The 15,078-nt window shown below is 42.6% G+C and overlaps 1 protein-coding gene across 2 annotated transcripts in view; it reads left to right on the forward strand.

Moving 5' to 3' along the window:
• The first annotated feature begins 13,226 nt into the window (after window positions 1-13,226).
• LOC149473718 (aldehyde oxidase-like) overlaps window positions 13,227-15,078 on the forward strand; it is a 135,368-nt gene continuing 133,516 nt past the window's right edge. For both annotated transcript variants that reach the window (XM_089670206.1, XM_089670213.1), the window contains exon 1: window positions 13,227-13,423. The gene's annotated coding sequence lies outside the window, so the exon portion shown is untranslated. The remainder of the gene's footprint in view (window positions 13,424-15,078) is intronic.

Raw genomic sequence — 15,078 nt, forward strand, 5'->3', positions numbered from 1 at the left:
CATTTTATCTTCATCCATGTAGTATAACTCCTCAATCTTAGTTATATACTCAATCCTCCCCATCCAATCTATCATTGTTGGGGGATCTGGTACCTGCCAGAAATTAGGGATTAATCCTTTTGCAGCACTAATTAAATGATCTAATAAACTATTTTTATATGGTTTTATTGACATTTCTGTCCCATAAAACAGGCAAACTCACAGATCTTTTTGGATAATTATCCCCAAAATCTCCTGTATATACTTAATTACCTCTTGGAATGGGCCTTTTTTTGATACATATGCAAAGGACCTTTTGGCTTTAATGTTGGTCTGTGGAGCATCAGTGCAATAAATGCATCTTGCATATGTCCTTTAATGTGGAACAACTCTTTGGCTACTTCCTGGACAATTTCATCACCAGGGGGAGGAGTACCCTTTTGCCTAAGAAAAATAAAGCAAAATCTCCACCTGGGGGAAAAAAAATATTCCTTTTAATTTCTATAGGGCCTCAACGTCCAAGGCGAAGCCTGGAAACCAGTTGCACTGTAAGTACTGGACTCTAAGTCTGTCAAGTCCACTAATCCACTAACCAGTACTCCCCATAATGAGGGAGTGCCCCCACTTGTTGGAGAGAGAAGACGTCTGTTAACCTTCAGGGCTATCTTGTCCTGGAACATTTTAGACCTTTGGATCCAGAATGTTGTATCCAGGGGCTGAAAACTGGTATTTTGTATCTGCCTCCACCCCACCTCTTGTCAAGTTTGCCACCATCCCCGCAAAGAATGGTGGAATCTTTGCCCTACTCTGGTGCAGCTTTTCTCTTAAGGGACCATAGCCATTACCCCAGAAAAAGGAAGGTTTCAAGGTTTCTGTTCAAACTGTTCAATGCGCTCAAAGCCCCTTCTCTTCTCCATCTACACCTCCTTCCTTGGCCAACTCATACACTCTCACGGCTTCAACTACCACCTATATGCCAACGACACACAAATCTATCTCTCAACCCCCCACCTCACCCCCTCAGTCTCTGCCCGAATCACACACCTACTGAGCGACATATCTGACTGGATGTCGCTCCACTTCCTTAAAATGAACCTCTCCAAGACTAAGTTTCTTGTCTTCCCCCCAGCCCGGACACCACCCTCCATTGACTTCTCCATCATGTCCAACAACACCACCATCAAACCCGCCCCGCAGGCCAGAGTACTTGGTGTCATTCTGGACTCCAACCTATCCTTCCAGCCCCAAGTCCAATCTTTAACAAACTCGTGCAGACTCCACCTCCGCAACATCGCCAAAATCCGCACGTTCCTAACCCCAGAAACCACTAAACAGCTCATCCACACCCTCTTCATATCACAACTCGATTACTGCAACTCCCTCCTTACTGGCCTGCCTCGCTGCTGGGTATCCCCGCTTCAGTTGATCCTGAATACGGCAGCCAGACTCATTCACCTTTCCAACTGCTCCATCTCTGCCACCCCCTCTGCCAATCCCTCCACTGGTTTCCGATTGCGCAACGGATCAAATTCAAAATTCTAACACTGACGTACAAAGCCGTCCACCACACTGCCCCGAACTACATCACTGACCTAATATCCAAGTACCACCCAGCATGCACACTCCACTCCTCACAAGACCTCCTTCTCTCTAGTTCCCTGGTCTCCTCCTCCCATGCCCGCCTCCAGGACTTCTCCAGGTTGTCACCCATCCTCTGGAACTCCCTGCCCCAACCAATCAGATTATCACCTACTCTCCTCTCCTTTAGGCGCACCCTGAAAACCCACCTCTTCAGGGAAGCCTACCCCACCCCCTGCTAACTTGCCGACCTCCTCCACTCTTCCTACCACTCCATCCCCCACAGCTATCTCCTCCTGTGCCACCACCCCCTCCCTCCTAGATTGTAAGCTCGAAAGAGCAGGGCCCTCAATCCCTTCATGTTTTGCATTGTATTGTTATTGTTCTGTCACATGTTCTGTCCCCCTTTGTAATGTACAGCGCTGAGCGATCTATCGACGCTTTATAAATACTGTATAATAATAATAATAATCTGCACCAGCGCCGTAGATAATTTTTTGTTCTGGAGGATTGTTCATATCTAGTGATTTAGGATTGTGGTCGGAATCACCCACTACAATGCTGGCAAAACACTGCAAATATGACGTGCTCCATTCATTTTTAGTAGCACCACAAATGTGGTGTGGTTTTGGAGTGTTTGTTGTGTGATAGATCTCTTAACAATCACAACAAAACCACACTACATTTTGGTGCTACTACAACTGAATGAAACACAAACACGTCATGTGTGCTGCATTTTTGATTTGGAATCACAGGCAAAATCACAGCAATTCCACCCATGATCTCAAATCGCTAGATGTGAACTAGTCCAGGACCTAACGCAACAGCACTGGAAGACTCAGCCCAGCCTCAGTCACTGCCATTAAGGCCCTATTCACATCTAGCGACTTGGGATTGTGTGCTGTGCGGAATTGCCACGATTCTGCTCACAATTCCAAATCACACTGCAATGCTGGCACTGGCAAAACTTTTGTGATTTCAGTTCATTTTTAGTGGCACCTCAAAATGCGGAGTGCTTTTGGAGTGTTTGTTGTGTTATATATAGCTTAACAATCTCAACAAAACCACACCACATATTGATGTCACTAAAAATTAATGGAACACAAACACGTCATGTGTGCTGCGTTTTTTGAGCATCGCAGTGCGATTTGCAATCACAGGCAGAATCACAGCGATTCCACGCACAGTCCCAAATCGCTTGATATGAACAAGCCCAGGAGCCAGGGCCTAACGTAAGAGCAGTGGAAGACTCAGCCCAGCTGCCCAGCCTCAATCACCAACTTTGCCAGTTTTTTCCACACAATCTCTTAGACTCTGAATGAAGTTCACCAGCAGCAGCACACAGCAGTGGTAAGCTAACCTGGCCCTGAGGAGAATACAAGAGGGACACACATACCTAGAGTCTGAACTGACTGGAGAGGACGTAGAGGAGAGCAGCAGCCAGAACTTCATTCATGTTCTACTCTGGTGCAGGACCCAGGCAAATCTCTTCCCCCATTCTGCTTTGGAATGGGCCCGGGGTGAGAAGGTCACAGTCCAGACCCAGCCAAGTCAACCGAGAGCTTCCTCCTCCCTTAGGGATATTCCTCTGTCTATGCTTATTCGCAAGGTTGCCTTTCTTCTCGCCATCACTTTTTTTAGGTGAATTTCTGAGTTGATTGGTCTTAACCTGAACTGCTTTTGGATGTCCCTATGTACCTGAATATTCATTGTGTATCCTGTAAACAGGATTTTTGACTTACCATAAAATCCTTTTCTTGGTGTACATTATGGGACACAGGTCCCTTCCCTCCAATCCACTCCTACTATTGTTTGCTGGGAGTGGGAGGGGTTATACTGGGCTGTCCTTACAGCTTTGTCAATGACCTATGCTAGGATCCACACTCCTGAAGGCAGCAGCTTAACCCAATGTATCTGAATACTCATCCAGTGTCCCATAATGTGCTCCAAGAAAAGGATTAAGCGGTGAGACAAAAATCCTGTTTACTAAATGAAGCTATATATATATGGCAGGACATCATCAATAAATCATCAGTAAAAGCAGCAATAACTGAACTGCCAAGCAACCATGTCTTTTACAATAGATAGCTTAGATTTTAAGTATTTTCCCTTGCAATCAAGGTTACTGAAACTGTCATTACTGCCATCCCTTACTGTCTGGTGCCCACTGTCTCTGGGGCTACAATTGACAGGGATCGAACCAATGGGAAAGCAGTTAACAGTACAATGGTAGTGGATGCCTGAGGTGTCCATTTTTTGCAGCAAACCCCGGAAAGATGTATAATCTCTAGTGGGCACTCTGTTACCATTGTAATCCACTCATAACCCACCAAACAAGAGCAGAAACATTCAAAAGCCGCACCCACAATCCACCAAACAAGAAGACATAAACTAGTTTTGAATGATTCCAGTGATCCTGCTATACTTTGTCCCATGGATAGTCTGTATGCCATCCCCTCCTCCCCCCCCCATTCTTTAGTTGCAGTGACGCTGACACAGCAACCAATGGTGCTGTGGCTTGGCCACCAGCATTCTATTAACCAATGACTTTGTGTGTCATTGATTATTAGAACACTGGAAGCTGGACCTCACGATGTCATTGCTTTTTATGGTGCAGGTGGTGCCAGAATCCTAAAACCATCTCAGTAACACTGACTTGTGTATACAGGCCAATGTTATAGAGCTGCAGTAAGGATGAAATGTCTAACATGGACACTCCAGCCTCAGTGCCCCCCTTCCTTGAGATCTGCCTGAAGTGATCACCTCAGTTTGCCTCATTGGTGGCATGCCCTGTTAGAGCTAAAGTCACCATGTTCACCTCACTTCCTGTCATAATCACCCCACAAGACGTGAGCAGAAAACTTCCCTGTGGGACCACAGGCAGCATTAAAACCTGAAAGAATGTAACCTTTCCCCAATCTTTCTTCAGCAAATCAAAAAATTTAGCCATAGTCGGGTTTTACTACTGGTCTTGACTGGAAACTTGTAGAAACACATGCTTTTAATATCACTAAGATTTTCTTTTTTTTAACAAAGATTAAACATGTTTTGACACCCATGTCATTATTTTTAGAGGTTCTGCCAGTACTATAGAGCACTATAGAGCATACTGCCTATATTATTTAGGTATGGATGATTTAGGGGAAGTTCAACAAAGGTTAAAACTTCATTTCATGGAGCAAATACTGTACAACCACACTTTAGTTGTGGCTTAGCTGCAGCATGAATTAAACAAATTCATTTTATCACTTGACACAAATTTCTTTGGCAAGCAAAGGTAAAACGTGTGTAAGATGTCTCCTTTTTTGATTAGTCATTAAACTCAAGCTGCAGTAGGCAGGAAGCTACAGTATGTCATAGAGGAGCTCCTATGTGTTATGTTAATCCACATAATTATTGGATTCGCTTACCTAAGGTGAGGCTAACACAAGATCAGCAAGGACACAATCTATATAAACCTGCTTTTCAAACACACACATTTATGCAGCTTTCAGAATTTTGGGCTAGTACAATTTTATTTTATTTATTTATTTCAGGTACTTATATAGCGCCGTTAATTTATGCAGCAATTTACATATATATTGTACATTCATATCAGTCCCTAACTCATTCATGCATACACATACTAGGGCCAACTTAGACAGGAGTCAATGAAGTGATCAGCATGTCTTTGGAGTGTAGGAGGAAACCAGAGTACCCGGGGGAAACCCACACAGGCACAGGGAGAACATGCAAACTCCAGGCATGCGGTGCAGTGGCTTGGATTCAAACCAATGATCCTAGTACTGCCAGGCAGAAATGCTAACCATTTATTCACTGTGATAAATGTGTCTGTGAACCTCAAGCAATCTTGATTTGTTTTGTTCTACCAATAATTTTCATAGAATTGTTTTTTTTATTATTAGATCAGTCAACAAGGTTTATAGAACAGGTAACATGTTCAGATTAAAAGTATACATACAAAGTATACATACAGTAAAATAAAGTAGTCTACTTAAAAGAGGTGTGTGAGTTAAAAAAAAACAAATATTCATACTCACCTAGGTGGATGCAGCAATAATCTGATACTGCATCTGTCCCACACCAGCTCTAAGACTGAGAACTGAGCGATCAAAGGCTGTTGATTGCTAAGTTTTTAGTCTTCAGTGAGCAGAAAGTCAGTGACTGTCAGTCACCAGCTCTCTGCTCTGTCCCTCCTTTAACTCCTTCACGCCGACCATACGCAAATATGCAGCCTCACTGGACTGGGCTTTTTTTCCCATGGCGCATTCCTAGCATTCCTCTGATTGGCTATCACAGTGATCAGTCACTGTGAAGCCCGCCCTGTATTTTCTCTCTCTGAATGGAAGAGAGAGATATATTGTATCTCTCTCTGTCCTTTCAGAGACAAGTAAAAAAAAGTGTGTAAAATAAATAAAAATAATGGTGAAAAAAAAAACCTAGATCAAGGTTTGATCTAGGTCAGTGCCAGGGTCAGTGCCAGGGTTAGTGCCAGGGTTAGTGTTTGGGTCAAGGTCAGCGTCAAAGATAAGGGTCAGGGTCAGCATTTCTTTTTTTCTTGGTCAGGATTTTTTCTTTTTACATTTTAAATTAGTATCGGTGTCAGTTAGTGGCAGGATAAAAAAAGCAAAATGCTTACTATTGTTTCTGGGCCGTACTATGGGTAGACATCAACTAACATACACATATGCGGTATTGCTGCGATCGTCAGAAGCAGGAGAAATTATTTTGGGTTGTTTGGTGGCAGGTTATGATAAGGTAGCAAGAAATAAACAGCTAAAATTATTTTTTTTACTATTTTTGGCTAGTTTTTCTCTGATAGTAAAACATCAGGAGATATCCATTACCATTTACCACCAAATAAAAGCCCAATTTTTCCTGAAAAAAACAAGGCATAAGCCACCTGGATGCACAAAGTAGTTGTGATCAGGGGCGGACTGACCATTTGGAAACTCGGGCACTGCCCAAGGGCCCAGGGTCAGTATGGGGCCCCATGAGATGCCCCTGGTACCTTTTTATAGGCTTTTTTGAGTTTGGGCAAGGACACAGGAGCTCCATGATCCCCTTTTGCCCGGGGGCCCCATGAGTTGTCAGTCCACCCCTGGTTGTGATGATATGTACGGTTTTGCTAACACATGTCAAAGTTGCAAAATTGTGCTTAGGCAATAAGATTTGTTTCACCCTTAGGCGTGAAGGGGTTAGGAAGCATATGGGAAATCGTAATGTATAAAGATGGTATGGTTAGCGAAGTTGCATTTCAAGCCCATGAGGTATAGTCTTCATTTATGAATGTAAAATGCAACTTTAATATATTAATTATACAACTGTTTGTAACAACAACTTGTTTCTTGTAAAGCGAATAATTTATGTATTGCTAGAAAAAAAAGCAGGATTGGGGGTGGGAGTCTTTACCAGGGGTAAGGGGTAGTCAGAGTCTAAGGGGGATCTGCTTTGCTTTAAAGCTGTACTCTGGGGAAAAGACAAAATTACTCATGCAGCGGGACACCCCTGCACTGCAAGGGTTAGATGCTCTTAGGTATACCTGTAAAAAGCAGATTTGGTTACCTTATCCCTCACTAGCGCATGCTCCTCCTTCCATGAGACCGGTCCTTCAAAGCTTCTATTCTGTTAAATGGGAATATATCTGAGATTTTAAGCAAGCTTATTTTGAAAGATTATATTATACATAGGAAATGCACCTGCACCAAGTTAATTGGGTAAATTGCTCTGAAAATCCAATTTAACCAGTTCCGTGCCGCCCTATAGCAGATATACTGCTACAGGGCACCACGGGTGCACAAAATCACATATAAATACGTGATTTTGCAGTTCCGGGTAAGGGGCACATGTGCCCCCTACCCGTGCCGCCATTCAATCACCGGGTCCCGGCCAGTGATTACTTTTGGCATCCGGAGATCGTCGAGTATCTTTGATGGGGGAGAGACCTGTGAACACAGATCTCTCCCCTGTCAGCTCCTGCACACTGCTTTGCATAGATCTGCATAGCAGAGCCATACAAGGCAGTATGGTTACAGTGAAGCACACACACATCCCCTATAGTGAAACAGCACAAAGTTAACCCTTTGATCGCCCCAGATGTTAACCCCTTCCTGCCCAGTGCCATTAGTACACTGTGCATGCTTTTTATTAGCACTGATCACTGTATTGGTGTCACTGGGGATGTCAGTGACACCAAGTCTGTTCCCCCCCAGTGTCAAAATGCCCACCACAGTCCCGCTATAAGTCACTGATCGCTGCCATTATTAGTACAAAAAGTAAAAATCCCAGTATATATACCACCATTTGTAAATGCTATAACTTTCATCTAAACCAATTAATTTACATGTAATAGGTTTTTTTTTTTAGCAAAGACATGTAGTAAAATACATTTTGGCCTAAATGTATGATGAATTATGATTTTTAAATTTTTTTACTGGACATGTTTAAGAGCAAAATGTCAAAAATATAGTTTTTTTCTCAAAATTGTTGGTCTATTTTTTTGTTTAAAGCGCAAAAAATAAAAAACAGGGAAGGGGATATAATACCACCAAAAGAAAGTTGTATTTGTGGGGAAAAAGGACGTAAATTTCATTTTGGTGCAGCGTTGCATGACGGTGCAATTATCAGTTAAAGTAACACAGTGCCTTATTGCAAAAAATGGCCTGGTCAGGAAGGGGGGTAAATCTTCTGGAGGGCAAATGGTTAAGTATGGAGTGTCACAACTGGGTGGCATAAATTGCAATCTTTTGGTAGGTGTTTCAATGGTGATTAACAGGAAATGAGGTGACTATGAAATTTTATATTGCATTAAAATTAAAAGAGACAAATGCATGTGGGCCTATGTTATAATGTGTTATATTATGTTATATGTGTTCTGTTGTGTTTTGGCCGATGCATGCAGGGTTCAGAACAAGGGTTTGAGTAAAGAGTACCAGAAAGAGAAGCAGCCATCTGATACAGGAAGCGGTGATAGTGGCAGGTGATAGGGGTCTTGATAGTGAGAGGAAAGATACGTATTTCATGTTCCCCACTTACTGACAGAGTCTCCATATTGGAGCCTGCTGCAGAACTGTATCTACTTAGGAATTGAGCCTGGAGTTGTGCAAGGCTTTGCAAAGTGAAGTATTATGGCCTCCCTGTATGCCCAAGGGCAGAATATAGTTTAAGGTACAGAGTGCAGTTGTGAGACAAGCTGGTGGAAATAAGCACTTGCTGAGTTATACTTTTTAAAAATGCTTTGGAGTCATATGTTGGGAGAGGTCGGAGCAGACGATGTCACCAGCTGGGAGGATGAAGAAGACGTGGTCATTTTGTAAGTGTGTGACTCTGTAAGTGCATTATAGCCCCTGGTCTGCATGTGTTTGCCACCCGAAGTAAGTGTTGTATGGGAATTGATAGGCTTTGGAATACTCCCAAAATGCTTCCAGAGGACAACATACCAACCACCTCCTTGCAGTAAATAAAGTGTGCAGATCCTCTGAACAGGTAAAGCTAAAACACATCTTGATAGTGTCTGGGGTACCGCTAACTCTTGTCCCTCACATACGTATTGGTTCATCACTATGACCAACAGAAATATGCAGTAGGAACGGGCAAGCTATTAAGAAGTGCCAAAGCTTTGCCTGTCAAAACAGCCCAGCATTTCGATGTAAAAGTAGGGCATTAAGGGCTCATGTACACGGGGCATTTGGAAAACTCTTCTGAATGATGGAAACTGACTGCTGGAAAACATAAGTTAAAAAACATCAGTTTAGCTGCGTATGTGTTTATGTGCGTTTATGTGCATTTGCGTTTAGAAGCGTTTTTTAAAAGATAACCTCAGGAGACCTTCCCAAATGCCCAAAATGCACTGATAAATAGTAAAAAATTAACTATTTCAGACATTTTGAGAGGAATAGAGAGAGCAGAAGCATAGAGAGCGGTATGTGTTGAGATTACCTGTCTTTTCTGGCTGTATTCACTGTGGATCCCATCATGAGTTTAATGCAGCACGTTCTACCATTATTTCCTTCATGCAAAACCTGGAACTGACTACGGTGTACCGGGTCCATTTGAATACATGGAAAACGCATTGCATGCATTTCTGATGATGAAAAAAAGGCTCTGGAAAGCATCTGGACATGGAACAGTTAAAAAACGCTTCTAAATGCAAACGCTTCTAAACGTAAACGCTTCTAAACACGGTTAACCGCATTTACAAGAGTTTGAAACGCCGGTAAAATTTACTCTTGAACGCAAGTTTGGTGCGTTCAAAAAAACAACTGTAAACTCAACTGCCTGTAAACGGACACATAGGAAAACATTAGGGAGAGTTCAGGGGCTGCTGGAAAAAACGCTGAACAGCTCCTAAACATCAGTTTGAGATCTGCAGTGTACAGGAGCCCTAATGCATTGGCTGCTTTACTGCAACATCAACTTGCAAAATAACGGACCTCAAAAGTCAGATCTAAATTATTTTGTGCAGAAATTATGTGATACAAGAGTGACACCACTATGATGTGCCAAAATGATTAAAGCTCAAAGGGAAGATTTTCTGTAATTGTGCTGGGAATGTCCTATTCCCAGGGTTATAAATAGGATGAATAGTACAATACGCACCTTTTCCAACTGAAGAACAAATATTAGTGAAGGTCCGTTAATGTTGCTTGATCTGATGAATGTGCAGGTGAATCTTCCAAATGTTTTATAAATACAGTCAATGATTCATTAGGTAATGGAGAGATAAATGCCCAGCAAATGTCACATTTACTGTTTTATAAATATGCTCCAATGCTCTGAGATTTCAAGGGATTGCTATCCAAATAATAGCACTTCTCCAGGTATTACAGATGGTTTGAACATGAATGGAGTAAGTTCTCGTGGTCCACTGATATCTGTTATTGCACTTCTCTACTCTTCACTCATTTTTATTAGATCTTAGGCCCATTTAGATCTATTTGTGTGCATTTTTTGTAGCGTTAGGCCAGTGCATTTCATGTATCTACCTGTATTTCCTTTGTGCATTGATATGCATCATTGATGTTTCTACATTTCTTAAGTGATAAAGACGGACATATGGTAAGTAGGCAAAGGACATGTCCCTGCCTACACAGATCACAAAGATCTAATATACAGAATATAGTTGGTTGGCTAAACCACACAAGTGCTTTTTTGACCTCTAATTTTCATTTATATTGGCTTTCCAAAATATAGAGTCTGGATAAAAAGTTTAGTTTATGATAACGTGTGTTAGTAAAATAGTACAGACATGTACATATTAGACCAAAAAGAGAATAACTTAGGCTGCATGATGGACAGAGGGATTCGGTCACAAAAGAGGGACAGTCAGTCCAAATGAGGGACAGTTGGGAGTTTTGGATGTTTCCAATTTGTTTTTTAATTGGTATTTGGAGTTAACAGCCATTAACTGAGGCTTTTTAATATCCGTTGCCAAAGCATAAAAATGCATATTACATGTGTTTTGATGGCTTGGTAGTGACTTCTATAGGCCTCCCAGTACACTAAAATACAAAATAAATGAATATTTCATTTTTTTAAACCCCCTGCACTGCACATCTAAGTTGGGAACATGCACATCATTTTTATTATTATACCTATGTGCTAGGCTACAGCAATATGGAGATAGGGACATTGCACTTTATTCTCCCTCTCTTGAGATACTGATGTCATGCTGCACCATCCTCCTCCGGCCAGCAGGGGAGAGCTAAAGCCAAGTAAGCCCATACACTTCTATGCAGAGTGTTGTGAATCCTGGGAGTTGTAGTTTGAGATTGAAGCCATGTAATGTCCACACTATAATAGTTAAACTACAGATTCCAATATGTACTGTGCAGTAGGAGGATTGGAGAGATGATTTGTATTAAAATGCCCAGGAAAGTTCTTCCTGTTGGTAACAAAAGAATTAGAAAGAGAGAGTACCTCTGTCCGAATATTCAACTGCCAGCTAGAGACCATGCCAGTGGAGATCTGAGTCTGAGACTGGGAATAAGGAGAATAGGGGGTAGCACAGCACTTCCCACATCACAGCACCTGCAACCAGGGGCGGACTGACCATTTGGAAACTCGGGCACTGCCCGAGGGCCCGGGGTCAGTAGGGGGCCCCATGAGATGCCCCTGGTACCTTTTTCATAGGCTTTTTTGAGTTTGGGCAAGGACACAGGGGCCTCATGATCCCCTATTACCCAGGGGCCCCATGAGTTGTCAGTCCGCCCCTGCCTGCAACCCTGCCACAGGGAGACTGGAGCATTCACTCACCCTCAGCTTCCCACCCCTGATCATCAGAGGCTTTCAGGGAGAGACAGGCGGGGCCCCCTCTTCTACAGTGAGAGGTCGTCGCAGCATCCGATGGAATGGTAAAAGGGATGTTGCCCCATTGCTGATGCTACTACCAGAGACTGAGCAGGACACCAAGTGTACCCAATCCATACCTCACCCATACTGCACCCTATACCATGCTTATTCCAAACCTAGACTGCACCCTAGACCAACCCTATACAGCATTATACTGAACCTTTATAACATCTCAACCACAATTACTCTGCACCTGTGCCGAGACTATAGTGTACCTATACTGCATGCAAACTAACTGGGACTTAAGTGCACCAATCCTCTTAAAGGGCCTCAATGATAACCAGAAGAACATCTCAAAGGACTGACCTTCATGTAATAATTATTCTGCAAGCCCCCTTTGTTCCCATGCCCCCTCTTCTACATTCCTCCTTTTCTTTTGAGCAGTGCATACCCAGTCGGTCTAGGACTAGCATTGCAGCCATAAATGTGCTCTGGCAGGATAGTTCCAGCACTTGGAATATTAAACTTTACTGCTGCTCACTGTTGCACTTGAGGGGACCTTGCTATTGTTTATGTTGATCTGGATGCCAAATGTCATGTTATGCCTAGACCTTACTGTTAATCACTTATTAACTACCCATATTGGGTGACAATATACTGTATTAAGTGTGCCTTTACTACCTGGGTTGGTAGCTGTTTTCTTTGGTATAGCACTACTACTGGGTACTAAGTATTACCTTCAGTGATACCCTGTGGTATTGTATGTTTGTGCACTTAACCTGGTGTGTTGGAGTGGCTGAGGTTTTTTTGGAAAACGTTTAGGCAATGAACAGAGGACCTATCCTAATCAGTGGCTCCTATGGGGGTAGCGCTACATTATGGAAAAACATGGCACTTGTTTTAGTACATTGAAAAGCATGTGTTATAATGCAACAGTGGAAATGGCTCTTAAATTATTTAAATGAATCGTCGTCGTTTTGTGAACAAAATAGTTTTTATTGGCAAGTAATCCCTGGAGTTGTAATAGCTCTAAATTAGACTTTTAGAACTGCACTTGTATTATTGTCAAACTCATGTATGAAAACAGGTTACATGCCATTTATGACACTAGCCGGAGTTTCCAATGTTTATTCTTTAGCTCAATAATAAAAAGAAAGCTGAATAGTTAAAAGGCAGGACTGGGTGCATGCCAGTGAACCGCACATTACATCACATCCTACAGCTTTGCATCCCACTTTATTCCCAGAGAGATAAAGTGGCATCATTATTACAGAACTGGTTTGTGGGTTGAGTGACAAGGTCAGAAATACAAGCCCAGCCTCTAGGATATGACAGCTCGGCTTAGATGTGTGCAGACTGTGCACAGTGATGACAAGGGCGGGGAATCATTGTAGGTGTGGAAGTGCAAGTCTGACCAGCTTACACAGCAGCGAGATTGCCTTCTGCTCATACAAATCTAAGTCCAAAGGAAAGACAGACGTGTGTCAGACATTGCAGAACGTGATGGAAGCTGACTTAATGGGACTTTGTACATTCTGAGGACTCTACAACAAGCTCAGTGAACACACAGCAGAAAGTAAGTCTGAGAATGGGAACCTGGGTGTGGAGCTTGGCACTTTCTTGTTAGTAATACCTAGATACTCAGCTTGTCTCTGAAGCTGTAACTGATATACATTGGTTGGTAGAACAAGGCGAATTGGGCCTGTTAATTGCTGGAATAATTGAAGTACCCCTTAAGTACCAGAGGTAATTAGCATATTCTGCTGTAAAGGTATCAGCTTGGTTTGAACTGGAACAAAACATTAAGGATATAAAGGAAATGTATCTGTTCTGTGGACTGGTAAGGGATTGAAAGTGAAGGAAAATCCATAACGTAGTTTTCCTAGAATAGAGGGGGCACTGGAGAGATCTACTCACATTTCTCATTGTGTCTCAAGACAAGAAGTAAGGACAAATCTACCAGAAGGGATTGAAAAAAAAATTAAATACATTTGACTACTCAGTCCTTCTCTACTATATTCAAAACAAAAAGATAAAGGTTTAACTTTTAAATATACTTTATATTACACTAACAGGAAGAATCACTGAACTACCAGAGCGCTCAACAATGCCATGGTAGTTCATTGAGAACTACAAGCCGATATTACTTATGAACGTATAAGCAGGGCTGCTGTTAGAAACCACAGGGTCCCATACAGCCCCCACAGGTTTCTTTGCTTCGGTCATGAATGAACACAGCGAGTGATTGGTACCGATGACCCATTGTATTCATTCAGGAAAGGAAGGGGCTGGTAAATGTGATGTATTTACCAGACCCTTCCCCCACTCTCCATCCTGAATGATCCTATTGTGTGCTGGCAGCTACCAGTGAGAAGGAGAGCACTGAGGGGGTGAGGGCACACAAGGGGGCCTGGGCAGCAGGGAGAAACATATCGGGCACAGGGGGAGTGATGGGTGCAGCAGGGGAGGGGGCAATTACTGGAACCAGTCCCCTACATGACTCTCTGCAGCAGTTGAAAGCCAGCAGGAGAGAGAGGAGAAGAAGCCAGCTTTCAACTGCTGCAGAAAACCATAGAGGGGATTGGTTCCAGTAATTACCCCCTCCGCCATGCCGATCACCCTCGCTGCCCATATCTGTTTTGCTCAGCTGCGTGGGCCCCCCTGCTGGCCTGGGCCCTGTACAGGAGGACTGATGGTACCCCTATATCCATGGCCCTGCGTACAAGCTTAATAGCATTTTCCATGTAATAAATTTACTACTGCTATACAACATTGTATAGAAAAATAAATTCTAAATACAGGTACAAGTGTGGTCCACCAACCTATTGTAGGTTCGTGTTGTACCAATATGTGCCCATATCCAGCACATAATCTAATCATTTCTGCATTCAACCATCAGCAAACTCTCGGTATATTGCCATACCAGTTTAGATTTGCTCTGCAGACTAGTTTATCCATTAAAGTGTAAGTCCATCTAAAACCTTAGAGAGAACACAGACAGGTCCTCTTTTTATTGCTGTTCCTACTAAGAAGATTTTCTATCACTTTCTGTCTGGTGCCCACTGTCTCCGGAACTAGAAAACAGGGATCTCTCCAATGAGAAAGCAGTAAGCAATACCAAAACAACAGACATTATAGACTATCTCTACATATAAAAGTGCTTTTATTTCTGCCCTTATAACATCATTGCTTTTCAAATTGCTTTATTTATGTTCATGTCAACTGAAAATA

The sequence above is a fragment of the Staurois parvus genome, unplaced genomic scaffold (assembly GCF_062004578.1).
Source record: "Staurois parvus isolate SC_StPar_1 unplaced genomic scaffold, SC_StPar_1.0 ptg000011l, whole genome shotgun sequence".
NCBI classification, from domain to species: Eukaryota; Metazoa; Chordata; class Amphibia; order Anura; family Ranidae; genus Staurois; species Staurois parvus.